The following is a 19,510-nucleotide window of genomic DNA, read 5'->3' as shown; positions in this document are numbered from 1 at the left end:
TCAGCAACACTAATCATCAGAGAAATGCAAGTCAAAACCATAATTATATACCACCTCACTCCTGTCAGAACAGCTATCAGCAGAAAGATCACAAATAACAAATTCTGGCAAAGATGTGGGGAAAAGGGAGCCCTAGTAAGGAAAGGGAATATAAATTGGTGCAGCCACTACGGAAAACAGTATGGAGCTTCCTTCAAAAACTAAAAATAGAACTACCGTTAAGATCCAGCAATTCCACTTCTAGGCTTACATCTGAAGAAAATTAAAACACTAATTCAAAGAGGTACATGCACCCAATGTTCATAGCAGCATTATTTACAACAGCCAAGATACAGAAGCAACTAAGTGTCCATCAACAGATGAATGGATAAAGAAGACGTAATATGCGTACGTATGTGTGCGCTCACACACACACACATATATACACACAATGGAATACTGCTCAGCCACGAAAAGGAATGAAAGTTTGCCATTTGTAATAACATGGATGGACCTGGAGAGTATTATGCTTAGTGAAATAAATCAGACAGAGAAAGACAAATACTGCATGTTATCACTTACATGTGGAATCTAAAAAGTAAAACAAATGAATACATATAACAAAACAGAAACAGACTCATGGATATAGAGAACAAACTACTTGTTGCCAGTGGGGAGAGAGGCAAGATAGGGGTAGGAGATTAAAAGGTACAAACTACTAAATATAAAATAAATAAGATACAAAGATGTAATGTACAGCACAGGGAATACAGCCAATATTTTATAATAACTTTAAATGGAGTATAATCTACAAAAATACTGAATTGCTATGTTGTATGTATGATCTAACACTGCATAATATTGTAAATCAACTATACTTCAATTAAAAATATAAATAAATAAAACACAGGGAGAAAATATGGAAAAAATATCAACAGAGCACAAAAATGTGAACAGTAGGACAGGCATCAACTTTAAGCAGGCCTAACAGAAGTATAACTGGAGTCACTGTGAAGAAGACAAAGAACAAAAAAACAATTTGGAGAATGGTGGAAAATCTTCCATATTTGATAAAAACTATAAACTTGCACATCCATGAAGCTCAACAAAACCCAAGCACAAGAAATATGAAATAAACAACTGCAAAGATCATAATCAAATTGCTTAAAAAAATGATAAAATTATAAAAGCAGCTAAAGAAGATAAATTACACAGCGAGATCATTAGAATACAGAATAGTCAGAAACAACGCAATCCAGACAACACTGTAGTAACACCTTTAAAGTCACAAAAGAAAAAAACTATCAATCTAGAATACTATTCCCAGAAAAATACCCTTCAAAGAGGAAGGCAAAATATTTTTCATATATACAAAGGTTGAGTCAGTCAATCACCAGCACACCTGCTCTATAAAAAATGTTAAAAGTCATTCATAAAAGAAGAACACAATACAAGATGGAAATCTGGAGCTACACAAAGGAATGAAGAAAAACTGGAAAATGGTAACTACATGGGTAAATATAAATCTTTTTTCTAATTATTTAAAAGACAATTGACTATTTAAAGCAACAGCAACGACACCAATGAATTATGAGGTTTATTTATGTGTACAAGTAAAATGCATCACAACAGCACAAAGGCCAGGAGGTAAAAATGCAAGTATAGTATTGTAAGGTTCTTATATAAGAAATAGTATAATATCACTTGAAGGTTGATTGTGATAAGTTTAAGATGTATACTATAAACCTTAATAAATTTCACAGTTTGTAGATTCTTTTGGATTTTCTACATATACAGTAACATCTCCTGTGAACAAGAACACTAGTATTTCCTCCCCAATCTATGTATGTACATACTTTTTTTTCCCCCCTAGCTTTAATGCATGAGCTAGAACTTCCAAAACAGTGGTTGGTAGGTGTAGTCATATACTACAAACACAGCTGCTGGGGCCCCACCCTTTGAATTAAGAGTCATCATAACCTGGTCAGACACCCACAAAATGCCTATCCCATGGAAATGTGCTTGTTATTTTCTAACATCAAGACAATTTTGTTTTAGTGGCAAACAAGGTCTGAAAACTGGAAAGGTTATGTCTTGACAAACAGAATTAGAAATCCATAACTTGACCTGCCCAATGAGGGTAGGCTAGAGTCCAGGAGTCCCAGAATTTCCTGAGATCCTCAACTGAATTATGTCATATCATTTCCTCTGTTTTCAAGTCAGAGGACATCTCTGGTACATCACTGATGATGCCATGAATAGCTGACAAAGAATTAGGAATTCACTTTTCCATTTTAAAGTCTAAGTGAGAACATAATTTACAAGTTTTGAAATATACACATGGTTCTCCAGTTCTCTGCCTGAAGAAAGTCTGACAAAGTTGATGAACTACAGATTCTAAAAGTCCTTCAAATTATCTAAAAGTTTGCCCTTTATTTGTCTCCAATCTTTGACAATTTGGCCATTTTACACGCAGTTCTCCAACTGCATCTATAAATGGTGACTGCATGGATCTGAATAGAAGTATTAGGATTACTCCTATCCGGGGTTGGCAAACTTTTTCTATAAAGGGTCAGATAATAAATATTCTAGGTTTTCTGGGTCATTTGGTTTTTGTCACAAGTACCAATCCACTTTGCCTTTGTAGCATGAAAACAACCAAAAAAAAAAAAAATGTAAATGAATGGGTGTGGGCACATTCCAATAAATCTTTATTTGCAAAATAGTTGGTAGGCTAATTTGGTTCCCAGGCAATACTCTGTCAACTCCTATTGCATATGGTCAAAATATCTAACAAAGAAGTCAGGCCATGAATAAACACCTCTTTAGCAAATACCTCAACTTATGAGTTTTGGTGGAAACTGAGTATATCAGATTTTCACTTTTCCAACCTTCCATAAAACTATGGCACAGGCAAATGACCCAAGCACTACCAATCACATATACTCATCATAAACTGTTAATCTAGTGATACCGAGAAGCAAGAACTATCCAGAATCCACTTTGGCAGCTAGTGGTTGAAGGGTCTGTGTACACATGCAGTGTACAGTATAGATGTTCAGCAGTGCAAGCTGTGTTCAGTGCTAGCAGCAGTAGTATCTTTACCAAATATGTGATAAAGAGTATGGATCATAGTTGTCTAGCCCCAAGTCTATTTCTCCAGCACTCCCAACAATTCTGTAGCTACCCACTATCCTTTTAATAAATTCCTTTTCTTTAAATTGACCAGAATTGGGTTCCGCTACGTGTAAGTAACAACCCTGAAAGACCTTTACAGTAGCACCATCAGCATCACTTGGGAACTCGGCAAAAAATGCAAATTCTCAGATTCCATCCCAGACCTAGTGAATCAGAATCTCTGGGAGTAAGACCTAGCTATCTGTGGTTTAATGAGCCCTACAGGTGGTTCTGATGCACAGAAAGTTTAGAACAAGTGGCTTATTGGTAGGATCTATGCCACTCGGGTTATTTGGCTGATAACCTATTAATGAGGAGGAACGCAAGCACTGAGATGTCCAGTAAATCCTGGTCCCTCCAGTGCACCTGGTTTTAGGGTCACAAGATGTTAAGCATTTATGAAAGGACAGAAAATAATCTCCCAGAACAAAGGATGGTTGTAGTAGCAAACTGATTCTCTCATATGATGCGAGTGGTTATGGTTTTGGTTTATGCAGGACAGCAAGTATTGATAGTTGTTGACTGTGTAATGCTGGTCTTAGAAAGGGGTTTCTTCGAAATTGAGTTATTTGCAGTGAGGTGGATGGACCTAGAGACTGTCATACAGAGTGAAGTCAGTCAGAAAGAGAAAAACAAATACCGTATGCTAACACATATATATGGAATCTTAAAAAAAAATGGTTCTGAAGAACCTATGGGCAGGACAGGAATAAAGACACAGACATAGACAATGGACTTGAGGACACGGGGAGGGGGAAGGGTAAGCTGGGACGAAATGAGAGTGTGGCATGGATATATATACAGTACCAAATGTGAAACAGATAGCTAGTGGGAAGCAGCCACAGAGCACAGGGAGATCAGCTCGGTGCTTTGTGACCACCTAGAGGGGTGGGATAGGGAGGGTGGGAGGGAGACGCAAGAGGGAGGGGATATGGGGATATATGTATACATATAGGTAATTCACTCTGTTATACAGAAGAAAGTAACACACCACTGTAAAGCAATTATACTCCAGTAAAGATGTTTAAAAAAAAAAAAAAGTGTTAATTCCTGCCTGGAAAAAAAAAAAAAGAAACAGGTTTCTTGTGGTTTCTGTACCAATTACCTCTGAGACAGGCTAAAGGTACTGCACTATCTGTTAGGCTTTTGGTATGTCCAAGATCAATAAAAGCTATTATAGAAAGCCAAAACAAACAAACAAACAACCCTGACAGAGGCAGACTGGAAGTCTTGCAGATATTTCTTGGTAATAAAAAATTTAAATGCTATATTCAAAGTGACGTTAATTATTTAGTGTGCACTTGAAAGCTGCTCTACTCAGCGTGAAAGAGGGAAATCATGAGGAAGATGAAAAAACTCAGAATTTATGACATTCCAGATCAGTAACACCTAGATCAGCCACTGGTTCTGTAACTACAAAATACTGCAGAAATTATCCAGGGGTATTAGAAGAACAAATACCAACTCAGGATTAGAGAATAAAAATAATAAGTTCTACTTGGGCAAAAAGAAGGTGAGGAAGCGGTGATGACTCAGTGCTTCCTAAAACATATCAGCCATACCCTCTCAGCCAGTCAGTTACATGAGTGAAGGTAAGCTGAGGTGGGGGAGACCACTGCCATCCTACAAACTGCCCTTCAAGTGATCCATACCTAATGCATTTACTGTAGGCATATTCTATGACTTTTCAATTTCACTGTTAAATGAAATATTCAATTCATATTTGCAGCTCTGTATGTATGAGGAATTAATAATTCTGCTACGTATACACTTCTAATTAAGCACTTTGGGATTTCTAACCCCTTCGTCAACACTGTACCAAGCAGTACGCTTCTCTCAGCAACTCCATCTCTCAATTCGGCTGACTGCTGCTCTACACATGCTTATAAAACCAACCAAAACTTGGAAAACTCAAAGTGGAATGCTTAGAGCAATTCTGAATTTTTTGTTTCTCAAAGTCTAAAACTAGTTTATTTCTTACCTATGATAGGCTTAAGTCATCACATATAACTTTCAATACAACATCAAGTATCTAAAACACTCATTAACCAAGATATTTTACTCGTTATCCCAGCAATTTTAACAATTAAAAAACTCTCAGGATGGATCTCTATGGTTAGTACAGATTCAATCCCAAGATATACATATTCTGCAGCTGTAGTTGTATAACCAAAACTTATGCTGAAGAATCTTCCCCAAATTATCGTTAGGCTGCCTTCAGCCTAACAGTGTGGTTAAAAACTTGGACTGTGGAGACAGCTGTGGTTTCAAATTCTGCCTCTATCAGTTACTAACCATGTAACATTGGATAATCTGCTTAACATTTATTTTTTGTACAATAGGAATGACAAACTGCTTCCTTTTAAACATAAAATAAAATAATACCTATTAAATGTATAGCATGGACACTATCACATGGTAACAAATGTGTATTACAAAACAAAGGTTAAATTATGTTCAGCAGACAATTAAAGCTATTTTAAAGATTTTCAACAATATCTCCAAGTTAACAAGCCCATACATTAAACACAGAACTCCATTCCATTGGTTTTATCATCCGTGAAGGTGTAAATATATTCTGCAAAATGGCAATAAAGGGCTATATAACACTTACCACACCTGGAGCCCAGACCATGGATTCTAAATACCATTTCCTACTAAAAGGAACCCAGGTTCCTCAGATATTCGGTTGGCCAAAAAGTTCCTTCGGCTTTTAAGTAAAAATAAAATACACATTTTTCATTTTCACCAAGAACTTTGTTGAACTATGTATTCACTGTTTTGTTCCACTGCCTTCTGCCATTTTTCAGGCAACTTCATAATTCCATCTTCCCAAAACTTTTTATCTTTTTGAGCAAAGAACTGTTCCAGGTGCCTTTTACAGTCTTCCAGGAAATGGAATTTTTTTCCATTAAGAGAATTTTGTAAAGACCGAAATAAATGGAAATCTGAAGGTGCCATGTCTGGTGAACACGGCAGATGAATCAGAACTTCCCAGCCAAGCTATAACAGTTCTTGCCTGGTCATAAAAAAAATCATGTGGTCTCGTGGTATCCTGATGGAAGATAATGCACTTTCTGTTGACTAATTCTGGATGCTTTTCCTCGAGTGCCGCTTTCAGTTGGTCTAACTGGGAGCAGTACTTGTTGGAATTTCTGGTTTCCTGGAAGGAGCTCATAAGAGAGGACTCCCTTCCAATCGCACCATATGCACAACATCACCTTCTTTGGATGAAGATCGGCCTCTGGTGTGGTTGGTGGTGGTTCATTTAGCTTGCCCCATGATCTCTTCTGCTCCACATTATTGTACAGTATCCGCTTTTCATCTCCCATCACAATTTGTTTTAAAAACGGAACATTTTCATTATGTTTAAGTAGAGAATCGCATACGGTAATACAGTCAAGAAGATTTTTTTCGCTTAACTTATATGTGGAACATCGAAGTGATTCACATAACCAAGCTGGTGCAAATGATTTTCAGTGCTTAAGATCTGGATATCTTGAATATGTCGGCTATCTCCAGCATGGTATAACGTTGATTGTTCTCAATTAATGTCTCGATTTGATCGCTATCAACTTCAATTGGTCTACCTGACCGTGGAGCATCGTCCAGCAAGAAATCTCCAGCACCAAACTTCGCAAACCACTTTTGACATGTTCGATCAGCCACAGCACCTTCTCCATACACTGCACAAATCTTTTTTTGTGTTTCAGTTGTGTTTTTACCTTTCTTTAAAGAATAAAAGCATAATATGCCAAAAAAGTTGTTTTCTTCCATCTTCAATATTAAAATGGCTACACAAAAATTCACCAATTTTGATGTTTTTTTAAAAATGCACGCTGACATGACAGCTATCACAATACAATCTAACAAAATTGTTTCACATGAAGATAAAGACAACTAAGCGAGCCATCTTACGGAAAACACCGAACGAACTTTTTGGCCAATCCCATAAACGGCTGATTTCAGTAGTAGAGCAAGGAAAGTAAAAGCCTGGAACACCTTTTTGGGCCAGAAAGTAAAGTATTACTTAAAGACTACTGGCTCACGCCAAAAGGAGCTGACTTAGAAAGGGCTCCCAGTGGCTAAAGTTGGGGCAAACTAAGAATCAAAAAGAACAATGACAATATTAAAAATACAAAAATAATCCTTGAATTCAGTGATTTTTTTTTTTAGAGAAAGAGGAGAGGGGCAAGTGGGGAAAGTTCTTCTATACAGAATACCAGCTAATTAATGGAGAAGTAATAAACAACCTACACTTTCTACTGCACACTGAACACTTTCACCTGGGTGACTCCTCAGCAACTCAAGTGCAAATATCCAAAGTTAAACTGATTATCTGCATCCCTAGCTGTGTCTTGCTCCTCAGTTCCCTGATTTAGGTGACAGTACTCACCTTCAATGGCTCTGGTAGGAAATCTATCAATCCTACTTTCTAAACATCTCTGCTCATCTCATCTGGAGCAATTTAGGGATTCATTATTTCTTACTGGATAACAGAAAACAGTCTTCTTGCCTCTAGTCTGGCCCCCTGTAATCCATTCTTCAGAGTGCTGCCAGAGTGATCTTTCTAAAAAGAAAATGCAAACTCCTTAACAAGGAGAACACAGCCCTTCATGTTCTGGATCCTGACCATGCCTGCAGCCTCACCTATTTTACTACTTATTCTTGTCCCAATGTTCCAGCTACACAGGCAACTTGCATGTTCATACCAAGCTCATCTTGTGGCCTTGGAAAATGCTGTTCCCTTTTCAGGAAACACACATTGTTCCTTCTTCACCTAACTTTTATATATTCAAATCTATACTCATGTCAGGGTTCCCTTTTCTAAAACAATTTGAATGACACCTACCTACCCTTTACTCCTGTCTCCCAACAGCCCTCCTACAAAACTCCTGAGCACCTGATATGTGCAACTATCACAGTACTTAACCAGGCTGTATTTTGTCTGTGTACTTGCCCATCTCCTCCCCTAAGAACTTTAATCTTTTATCCCTAGCACTTAAAAACAGGACTTTAAAAATATTTACCACACATTCATCAGGCAGTCTTCCACAAAAAAAGCATGCATTCAACTCTGCCTCAGAGAGTCATTTAAGGAGCTCATAAGCAATCCAAACTTCAGTTGCCACTTGTGACACTTATAAACTCTTTTCTAAAAAATATACTATGATGAAGCCTTCTCGTATTAAATGAATGCTTTTAAGAAACCAAACTAGAACAGGCTACCATCCTCTGAAAACAAGTTATAAAACAGAATGGTATAAAAAAAAAAAAATCACATATCAAGCACACCTGTTTTCATTCTACACAAAACTTGAGAATTATAAACTTCCATTAAATTGACACAGGCACCTTAAAGTATTATACTTCATATAGTACAGTCACAATTAAATGAGAGACATTTATTTAGGAAAATATTAGGCCTCTATATAGATGTCAGTAAAAAAACACAGTTCAAAGCTTAAAATGTAACCTAAAGTTCACTGATAAAGAGAAAGCAGTGGGGCACTACTGGACTGAGGAAGTGACTGATGAATCATGTGACCTTGAGCAAGACATTTTACCTCTCTCAAGTTCAGTTCCTTTATCTGTATGCAACCCATTTCACTAGCTCTTGAACCATCAGCTAAAGTATTTTTGGAAGAGCTACATATACATACGTTCACAAATACATGCTAGGTGGTGCTGCTACTTCTGCTATGTACTAAGTGTCCTGTCCAACGAGTCCCACTGCCTCTGCCACATGTCAAAGCCAGAAGCCCTAGGGCTGCCAAAATTTCAGTTTGGGGCAAAGTAGTGGAGAATGTCTGGTAGTAGTGAACATCAAATGGGGGCTGCTTATGCCTCCATAACCTCAAGTTCTTAATAAAGTGGCTCATTTAGTTTTTATTTACAGCGAGACCTCAGTTTATACAGGCCAGTTCAAGGTAAAGCCAAATGATAACTACAATGTTACAGAGCTCACAATCCTACATCCCTTTCAAAGAACATGACTTTGTCAGTCAAGTTCACCATGCCTGGCTGCTCCTCCTCTTTGCAGAATTCTCTCTCAGGGAAGATCCTCATCTCTCAAAAACAAGATTTTATGGTATCTAAACTCCTGAATGGCCAGTTTTTTTTCTCAAGTTGGGAATCTCCAATACATGTAAAATGAGGTGTCATGCAAAAGAACCGTCTAATAAAGGCCCCATCCAGATCTAGTATTCCCTTTCTATACAGTTTAGCTTACAAATGAAGGTCAGAGGGGCCCAGAAGCATAAATAAGTTCTCTTATTTTCCAAGGAACCCTCTGAATGTGCATCTGCTGTGGAAAAGCACAACAGAATCTTTGTTCTGCCACCCTCAAGGATGCACACAGTGACTCACTCAAAAACGACTCCAAGTACAATGGTACATTTTCGCCAATTAAGAAAAAATCTCTACAAGTGTACACTTAAAAACCAATACTCTAAATTCTGAAATAGATTAACAAATAATTACAAGAATACTAAAGTTTACATTCTTTCAGTCCAAGTTCCCTCTTTAACTTTTGGTAACAAAAATAAGCTATTTTTTGTTTGTTTTTTAACAAAATCCTTTTCTGGATTGTGAATAGGCAATTACATTAACATCTAGCTGAGCATGAAATATTTGCCCAGCAAAAGTTTTAAGCCACCTGGTTAAAAACACATGAAAAGTTAAAACTGGCATTGCAGTTAAAACTGGAAATGTGTGTCAAAGCCATATAAAAAAGAAGTTCCTGTTTCAAGGTATGACTTAAGTTCCTCTCTCTGAACTGTCTCTGAAGAACTGCCAGGTAAAACACATAGTTTCTTTATGGTAATTGTACATTATTCTTATTTTAATAAGAGGATATTAATGGCAAATTTTGCCATTGTGCCAAACTTCATCAGTCTTTTTTCCCCAGCACTTCAAGTATCAGACCAACAAAAATCACTACTAGAAAAATAGGGGAACAGTATTTTTCAGATTCCTTTTCTCTTTAAAGTCATTTGCGCTACAAATATTTGGCTACCTACTATGTAACAAGTATTGCATGATGGAAACTGGGAAGTAAGGAAATAGTCACTGTCTTCAAGGAGCTTACAGTCCAGCCAGAGAGACAAACATGCTAGTAATCATAACACAGTACAGTAACTGCTATGGCAGAGGAAGGGACACAGAGAAGGAGTGGAAGATGAGATTTCAGTGAGGAGTCTGGATTTGTCAAATGAGAGGATGGTGTTCTAGACAAAGGAAATAACAAACTAATATGTATGGCTACATTTATTGAGTGCTCATTATGACTGGTACTTTGCTAAATAAATACTTACATATATTATCTTATTCAGTCCACGTAACAATCCCCCAAAGATATTCAATCTTAAGGTTAGGTAACTTTCCTAGGGTCACTCAAATTCTCAGTGCTAGAGCCCAGATCTGAAGTAGGCTTGTCCAAATCCAAATCCAAATTCCAGGGCCCTAAACACTTTCCCACCCTATATAAAGCACACAGAAAGAATATGGCACAATGGACAATGCTTCTAATCTCTGTCTATATATTAGAATTACTTAAGGAGCCTTCTATAAATACCAATGCTTGATACTCCATTCCAGAAGGTTCTAATTCAAGAAATGAAGGGTGGGCCTGGGCATTAAAAAAAAAAATTCCCCAGGTTGAAAAACATATGTAGCCCAGGTTGAAAAGTACTGTGTTAGGATATTTACATTTCTCTAATAATTAGTGATATTGAGCATCTTTTCATGTGTTTGTTGGCCATCTCTATGTCTTCTTTGGAGAAATGTCTATTTAGGTCTTCCGCCCATTTTTTCAGTGGGTTGTTTTTTGATATTGCGCTGCATGAGCTGTTTGTATATTTTGGAGATTATTCCCTTGCCGGTCTCTTTGCCAATATTTTCTCCCATTCTGAGGGTTGTCTTTTCATTTCGTTTATGGTTTCCTTTGCTGTGAAAAAGCTTTTAAGTTTAATTAGGTCCCATTTATTTTTTTTAAATTTTCATTACTCTAGGAGGTGGGTCAAAAAGGTCTTGCTGCGATTTATGTCAAAGAATGTTCTGCCTATGTTTTCCTCTAAGAGTTTTATAGTGTCCGGCCTTACATTTGGGTCTTTAATCCATTTTAATTTTATTTTTGTGTACGGTGTTAGGGAGTGTTCTAATTTCGTACTTTTACATGTAGCTGTCCAGTTTTCCCAGCACGACTTATAGAAGAGATTATCTTTTCTCCATTGTATATTCTTGCCTCCTTTGTCATAGATTAGGTGACCATAGGTGCGTGGGTTTATCTCTGGACTTTCTATCCTTTTCTATTGATCTAAACTACTATGAGGTATCACCTCACACCAGGCACAATGGCCATCATCAAAAAATCTACAAACAATAAATGCTGGAGAGGGTGTGGAGAAAAGAGAACCCTTCTATACCGTTGGTGGGAATGTAAATTGGTACAGCCACTATGGAGAACAGTATGGCGGCTCCTTAAAAACTAAAAATAGAACTACCATATTATGCAGCAATCCCACTCCTGGGCATATACCCGGAGAAAACCATAATTCAAAAAGATACAGAAGATGTGGTACATACATACAATGGAATATTACTCAGCCATAAAAATGAACGAAATAGTGCCATTTCCAGAGATGTGGATAGACCTAGAGACTGTCATACAGAGTAAGTCAGAAAGAGAAAAACAAATATCGTATAATATCGCTTATATGTGGAACCTAGAAAAATGGTACAGATGAACTTATTTGCAAAGCAGAAGTAGAGACACGGATGTAGAGAACAAACTTGTGGATACCAAGGGGGGAAGGGGGAGGGTAGGATGAACTGGGATATTGGGATTGACATACATACACTACTATGTATAAAACAGATAACTAATGAGAACCTACTATATAGCACTGGGAACTCTACCCAATGCTCTGTGGTTACCTAAATGGGAAGGAAATCTAAAACAGAGGGGATATATGTATACATATAACTGATTCACTTCGCTATACAGCAGAAACACAACACTGTAAAGCAACTTTACTCCAATAAAAAATTTTTTTTAAAAAGTACTGTGTTAGGATATTTATATAAGTAGTTTAAAATGCATGTGTTTGGGGGTGGGGGTCAATAAGGCAGAAGATAATGGAGGACTTCACATCTTTCCCATTCCCCTCAGAGCCAAACTCACAAACAGTAAACTTACTGCCTTCACTTTCTTGGGTCTGATTCTCACTTTAATCCACTGCAGTCAGGCTCTGTATTCAGTCCACTGAAACCATTCTGATGGATGCAACCCGAAGAATTTATGAGTCCTCACCTTGCTTGAACTCTCTATAGTACCTGGTATTAATGATTAGGGATTTCTCTATGAAATGTCCTCCTATAACACCACTTTTCTGTTCTCCTTCTACCTCTATAAACAATTTCTTTTCATTCTCTTTGGCCGTTTTCTTTTCCTTCCCCCATCCCTTTAATATTAGAGCACCCAAAGGGTCTGCCCTTCTATTCTCACTTAGTTTTCTCACTCTGAGTATTCCTACCAATCCCATGACTTCACCTATGATCCATACGCTGCAGACTCTCAGACCAACTCAGACCCATAACCTGGTTTGACCTGAAGCTCCAAATGCTTACTGAACATCTCTATCTGTGTCTCCTGTAGAGAGCCTCAAACCCTTTCCAAAACTGAACTCTCTTTCTAGCCTAATTCTGCTCTTTAATAACGTACTCTTATACACAGTTACTCAAATGAGAAATTCAGAAATTATCTGAACTTTTGCATTACTCTGAACAGACCCAACCCAAGTCTGTCCCAACAAGCAAAAGACAGAAAAGTTTTGCCAGATTTGCCCCAGAGCTATTGCAGACACTTGAGAAGAATATAAGGACAGAGTATATCTTTGCCTCAAGTGCAGCATTTGGGGTTTGAGGCAGTTACCACAAGAGTAGGCTTGGACAGAATGAGGTGGCCAATCCAAAAGGGTAGGTGAGTCACGGTATAAAAAAGGATAAGTACATGAAGATCAAGGAAAGCCAAGAGAGGAGCTTCAAAGTCCAGTCCAGAGATAAAATGCAAAGAACCAAGATAGCTTCATAGTCCCCTTGGTTGCTGTAAAGAATACACACTGTATGATTCCACTCAAATGAAATTCAAAAACAGGCAGAACTAATTTATGGTGAAAGATGTCAGAACAGTTTCCTTTGGGAAAGGGTACTGATTGGGAGGGGCAAAGGGGGAGTTTCTGGAGTGCTGGTTATATTCTATATCATGATTTGCATGGTAGCTAAATATATTTGTGAAAATTAAGCTGGTTTATATGTAAAATCATGCGGACTTTACAGTATGAGTATTACAGTCAATTTCAAAGTTAAAAAAAAAAAAACTCTGGTGGGATGTACAAATTCCCGTTTCAACCAGTGACCATGTTGGGCCAATTTTACTTCCTCACTATTCCACTATCAAATATTCTGCTACCTTATCTCACTCCTGAACTACTGCATTTGTTTCCTATAACCAGATCCGTATCTCCTGATTTCCCGGTTATCCTGATATAATCATTAACAGTCTTGCCTTTCACACAGAAAAATATCGTGGTTTGGACAAAATGTTATTTGTTCATCCTACTGTAAACCACCCAGCCTCAAAGGTAGCCGGCCTGTGCCCTTCCCGACCCACCCCCTGCCCCCCCCTACATCTTCAACAATGCCCACAGAGTAATCTTTGTAAAACTGATCTTATTTCTGGGCTTTAAACCCTCCAATAGTTCTCCTTTATTTACAACATCCAGTCCAAATCCCTGAAATGATCCAATCCTGCTATTATACCCAGCTTCAACATTTAACATCTACCACGATGTACCATCACCTTACACACACAAACACCCCATACACTAACTATCCCAGTGTTTTGCAACCTTTTTTCATTATCACATCCCTCCAAAGAGTATTTTTCATAATTGCCACCCCATCTCCAATTAAATATTAAGGAATAAGACTTTGTCTGGTAGGGATGAGTTTTGTGTAGATATTACTACACAAACCATAGTAATACCTAAGATTTTTTTTTCACTCCCCCCAGAAGACCTAATTTTTGTCCCTTTGGGGATGACATCATCCCCATTGGGAATGCATGCTCTAGCCTTACAGACTGGCTTCTTGTTCTACAAATGTACCTGGCTTGTCACCATTAGTGCCTTTGCTCCTGCTGCTCGCTGCCTGGAATGACCTCCCTTCTGGATATCATCCAGACAGCTATTCACGATATCTAAGCTTTAATTTAAGGCTCCTCCAAGAAGCCTGTCCTTTCCCCACTTGCAGTTGTAAAGTACCCTATCCATACCTTTGTCACTAGTAACCTTAACATTTTACTAATGTTTTCATGTCAGTCTCCTAAGTCACTGAGGAATAGGGACCATGTCCAATTTCTCTCTACTACCTTGGCTTTTAGTATTGTGCCTAATATATCATCTGTTAACTGAATGGATAAATTAATGTTATCATCTGCGTAAGGTAACCATACATCTCAATTTGCTGGAGACAGACCTTTAATCTGTTTTCCTGGTATAAATATTAACCCACCTCTTTTAATTCTCAAAAATGATCTGGATGATAACGTATATTGCTAAGCTATCTAGGCAGTGGGAAATAATTAAATTCTGAGCAAGAATAGAAGATGATCAGACCCGAGTATTAGAAAGATCACTCTAGCAATAATATGACAATAAATAAAAAGACTCAAGCAAAACTTCAGGGGTGAAACGATAAAAGTGTGAACTAGGGTAGTACAGCTGGATAGGAAGAGAGAGATTCAAGATGTAAAATCAAACAAGATTTAGTGACCAGTTAGATATAGAGAGGAAGACAGCAGGGGGAATCAAGAGTAAAAACACTAATTTCTGGATTGAGCAACTGGGGCAGTCACCAGCAGAATATTAAAGAGGAGGAATGATGATGGTTTCAATTTGAGACTAGTGATTGAAGAACCTGGAGGACAATTTACTGGTTAGATATATGAATCTGAAGCACATGGAAGGGGGTAACATGCGCTATACAGACCTAGGTGTCAGCCTATAAAAATTAACTGAAGTCACGGTGCAGAATGAGACCACCCAGGATGTACAAAATCAGCAATTCTAATGAACAGAAGTATTATCTTTTTAACATGAGGACTTTAAAAAATTAATTCTAAATTTTGTTCTCTTTAACATATTTATTGATCATTTAATATGCACAAAACATGGTATTAAGCACTTAGAGACAGAAATATAAGAGAAATAAGGTGTTCACTCCGAGGTAAAAAAGAAAGATTACAGAGAAAGAATGGCACTGAGGGTTTCCCTGGTGGCACAGTGGCTGAGAGTCCGCCTGCCAATGCAGGGGACACAGGTTCGTGCCCCGGTCCAGGAGGATCCCACATGCCGCGGAGCGGCTGGGCCCGTGAGCCATGGCCGCTGAGCCTGCGCGTCCGGAGCCTGTGCTCTGCGACGGGAGACGCCACAGCGGTGAGAGGCCCGCTTACTGCCAAAAAAAAAAGAATGGCAATGAATATGGACTGAGTTGAGAAAAAGCCAAATTCAAGGTCTCAGTTTTGACTGTGGCATCTTTAATTTTGGCATAACGACTCAAAATGAGTACCTTAACAGCTTTTCTTGCTTTAGAGCACTTAGCTTCCCCCAGAGTATTTAAGTCTAAAATTTTCCATTTAAAAAAAAAAAAGATCTTTGTAAGGTGGGAAAGGAAATCACAGAACTAGCTCAGGAAAGATAATGTGCTGTGGAAGCTGAATCTACACAGTAGGAGAAATGGCCAGAAAAGTAAAAACTGTGTTAGAACACAGTTCTAAATGGCATACTTTACGAAAGTTTCCATTCTCAGTGTCTGGCTCACTAGGATTATGCTTGAGTTGATAGTTTCATGTAAGGACAACAGATGGGTCAAAATAAAAGAACCATTAATTTTGTCCCAGAAACAAACAGAAGAGTTCTTTATTCATTAATTATATGATGCAAACATCTGATTACAAGATTATAAGACACTGATTCTTATCTATTTGTATATTTTTTATAATGCTTTGTACCCAGTACATATTCAAGGAAAAATAAGCTGAATCAATGCTTTATCCCCTTCTATTACACACTTTATTGGCTTAGCTTCCAGGACAGCACCACTCTATCCTAGTTTTTCTTCTCCTGCACTGTTTGCTCCCATGCCTTCTCCTTTGCTGGTTTCTGCTCTTCTCCCCTGACCTTGTAGTGATCAAGTGCCCCAGGGCACTGTCTTTGGTCCTCTTCTATTCCCATGTACACTCACTACTTCGGTAATTTCATCTAGTCTCCTGACTTTCGACATTATCTGTAAGCTAATAACTATAAAATTTCTATTTCCAACCCAGTCTTCTCTTTAGAAATAATTATAAATTGTATACGCAACTCCTTACTTGACATTTCTAACAGACATTTCAAATGTGACATATTCAAAACTGAATTTCTGATCCACTCCCCTCCCCAAAACTACTCCTCCTGCAGCTTTCCCAGTCTCTTTTTTTTTTTTTTTTTTTGCGGTACGCGGGCCTCTCACTGCTGTGGCCTCTCCCGTTGCAGAACACAGGCTCCGGACGCACAGCCTCAGCGGCCATGGCTCAAGGGCCCAGCCACACCGCGGCATGTGGGATCTTCCCGGATCGGGGCACGAACCCGGGTCCCCTGCATCAGCAGGCGGACTCTCAACCACTGCGCCACCAGGGAAGCCCTTCCCAGTCTCTTTGATGGCAGCTCAAACTCTCTTCAATGGTAACTCCAACACTCCAGTTATTCGGCCAAAAACCTTGAAATCATGTTCGATTTTTTTTCTTCCTCAAAGCACAATCTAATCCATTAGCAAATCCTGTTGGCTAAATCCTGTTTCCATAATTGACTACTACTCACCACCAGCATTACTATCACTTTACTCTGAGTTATGATCTCTTCCCTGCTTTAATGTGATAACCTCTAACTGATGTTCCTGTTTCTTTCTACCCTTGCTCCCACACAGTTTATTCTCAACCCAGCAAGCAGCCAGAGGATGCTTAAAAAACTAGGATAACATTGTTCCTCTGCTTCAAAACATTTTGGTGGAAAACAAAACCCTCTTTCACTCAAAGTAAAAGTCAAAGAATTTACAATTTAGAAAGTCCTGCATGATAAGCTCCATCCTACACCACCACTATCACCTCTCTGACTTCATCTCTTACCACTGTTCTCCAGTCACTCAGAGCTCCTTGCTATTCCTTGAATGCATCAGACACGTTCTCATCTTAGAACTTTTGCAATGACTATGACTACTTGGAAAGCTATTTCCCCATATATCCCCATGGCTAACTCTATCACATGAATCAGACTTTAATCAAAATTCATCTCAACCAGGACACCGACTACCTTAAATTGCACCCAGTCCTTGTCCCTTACTTCCAATTCCTTTATCCTGCTCTTTAACTAGCAATTATCAGCTAACATATTATGTAACATACTTGTTTATTATATTTATCTGCCTACTCCCCTCTCTCTTGTTAGAATGTAAACACCAATAGGGCATGCCTGTTTTGTTCACTGATACATCCTAGTGCACAAAATAGTGCCTTGAACTGGTAAGCTTTCAACAAATAATTGTTGAGTGAATATATTTATAATAGACCCTTAAGAGTCCACTAAAAAGAATAAGGATCTTCTGAAAGCAGGCATGACCCTATGAGAATTTCATCAAATTATTTATCACAAATAGCTCAACACTAGGATTCAATTTATCACTTCTTTATTGATACTTCTGTACCCCGAACAAATTCTACACTCATTCAAAAGCACTGCCAATGATGGGACATCCCTGGCAGTCCAGGAGTTAGGACTCCACCCTTTCACTGCCAAGGGCCCGGGTTCAATCCCTGGTGGGGGAACTAAGATCCCACAAGCCACGTGGTGTGGCAATCAATCAACCAATAAATCAATAAATAAAAGTTTAAAAAGCACTGCCAGTGATTCAAGCAGTTAACAAGTTATGCTGCTAGATGTCAGAGCTCCAGTCTGTGTACTGTGGGCAGCTGTTTAGCATTTCCTTAAACAACGCTGCTGTTCCAGTAAAACAAGATAAAGTACTTACACAGCACACACTGGCCACCATAACTTTGTGAACAGTTTAGAAATTTTCCTAAAGCTCAAAAATAAGCAATTTCAAAGTAGGTAATTCTGTTATTAAAGAAAATTAGGATCTTCCCATTAAAATGTGAATTTATCATAAGTAATACTTAAAAGTAAAACCTACATTATACATTGTAAGCCTTGTATGATACTTTCTAATGATATTAAAACTATGGTAGAGTCACCTGTTCAAAGTGAATGTTTTCAATTAACTCACAATTAACTCACAATGACCTCAAGAATTATCAGAGGAAAATTAAGACACATGGGATTACAAATGCAGGTCTTAAAAAGAGGACTGTGGAAAGTGGTAGAATTTGCTTTGTTTCTATGCAAAGATCAGGATTTCCAATAACAAAGTCTGACCCAGCAGCTACAATTACAGCTTGACTAATATCATGTCACAAAAGGTCAGCCCAAATTACTGAGACTTACTATGCAAAACATTATTAATCTGAAAAACACAAAAGTGACTTAGGAAGAACTAACCAAAGTACTTCATTTTATATATTGCAATTACACACAAGACAATCCAACAATCCATTCACATTGTTGTTAGTTTTTGCTTTTTGGTTTAGGAAACATACCACTTATTATGGAAACTTATCCAAATCAAGGAAAACCTTCCCCCCCCCCGCCCCCAATTTAAGCCTCTATAGGGATTGCCAAGGTTAACAGGTTTCAGTTATTTGCCCGAACACCAGCCTTCAGCTCAAGTGAAAATCATTTAACTCAATACAGCAGGTTTTGGATCCAAGCACAAAATACTGTAACATTTCCCAGCGACACACAAAAAACTACCTCCCCAGAACTTATCTTCAGATAGGCATAATTCTCCACCAGAATTCATCATCTGACTGGATGCAAAGTTTTAAACTGATCTTGAAAACTTTATCTTTCTTTAGGCAATTGAACAGCATTTCAAAGAACTTTAAGAGAAGTTATTTCTTAATAACACGGCTGTTATAGTTCACTTACAATTTTTCATAGTCTACCTATCTACGGGACAATCTCAGTCCGAGACCCACATTTTACTCTGAGAAAATACGATTTAGTAATGGTGCTTTTTTTATCGAAAACACTGCGAAGTCACCGGCAAGGACGGGTGTGCGGGGAAGGCGGCACAGCGAGCGGGAAAGACGGTCGTCACCCGCCCGCGACAAGGGCCCGGGTCAGGGCCGGGGACTCAGAGA

General features: G+C 38.3%; 1 protein-coding gene across 9 annotated transcripts in view; it reads right to left on the bottom strand.

The window, feature by feature from the left end:
- Positions 1-19,510, bottom strand: part of RAPGEF6 (Rap guanine nucleotide exchange factor 6) — a 220,023-nt gene that overhangs the window by 200,084 nt on the left and 429 nt on the right. The window lies entirely within an intron of this gene.

Source organism: Orcinus orca, chromosome 3, assembly GCF_937001465.1.
Source record: "Orcinus orca chromosome 3, mOrcOrc1.1, whole genome shotgun sequence".
NCBI classification, from domain to species: Eukaryota; Metazoa; Chordata; class Mammalia; order Artiodactyla; family Delphinidae; genus Orcinus; species Orcinus orca.
This window is presented reverse-complemented; position numbering and strand designations above follow the sequence as displayed.